Source organism: Brassica oleracea, chromosome C3 (genome assembly GCF_000695525.1).
Source record: "Brassica oleracea var. oleracea cultivar TO1000 chromosome C3, BOL, whole genome shotgun sequence".
Lineage (NCBI taxonomy): Eukaryota > Viridiplantae > Streptophyta > Magnoliopsida > Brassicales > Brassicaceae > Brassica > Brassica oleracea.
The window spans coordinates 53,854,832-53,855,683 of NC_027750.1; positions in this window are offsets into that span (position 1 = coordinate 53,854,832).

Here is an 852-nt window from a genome sequence, read left to right on the forward strand (position 1 = left end):
ATTAAATATATATCGTAATATTATCATTGATATAAAAGCAAGAAAATTAGAATAAATAAATATACAATATTGAAAAATTCTCTAGGATAGCCCTTTTTAAGTTTTTGTTACAAAATAGCTATAAATGAGAAAAATGACCAAAATAAGTCTTATTAAATGGTAAAAATACATTTATACCCTATGGTTAACTAACATAGACTTATGGCTTAAAGTTAAGGGGTGTGGTTTAGAGGATAGAGTTTCAAATTTTTAAAAATAAAAATTTTCAAAATAAAAGGGGTTATTTTGGTCATTTTCCTTATTGAATGCTACTTTGTGACAAAGACTTAAAAGATCTATTTGAGAGAATTGCCTTACAATCTAAAAAAATAAAAAATAAATATACAATATGAGAACGAAAAAACTATATCTAACATCTATCTCAAAAATGTATAGTTTTCTAATTTTTTCTAAGGAAATATGTATTCACACAAACATACAATTCATAATTTGTTGTTGTTCAGAATACAACGTTCAAAAATATAACTATATGGTTAACATTTGAAAATAAAAATAGTCCCGCGCGTAGCGCGGATTAACTCCTAGTCTATATATATATAAAGAAATGTTCGTCTCTCTCCCGTGAAGCCACGTCATCAAGTCATGTGTTATGGGAGTGACACGTGTCCCATTTTATATTTGGAGCCAAAATAAATGAATGCAGTCAGGGGTAATCGAACCCAGTACCTCTAGCACTGGTAATTTGTCTAAGAACCACTAGGCTGAAGTCACTTTTTATAAATATGTGGCCGCGAAAATACTTATTATCGTGTCGGCTGGAAGCCCATGCTTCTTCTGCTTGTGGCCAGGGCC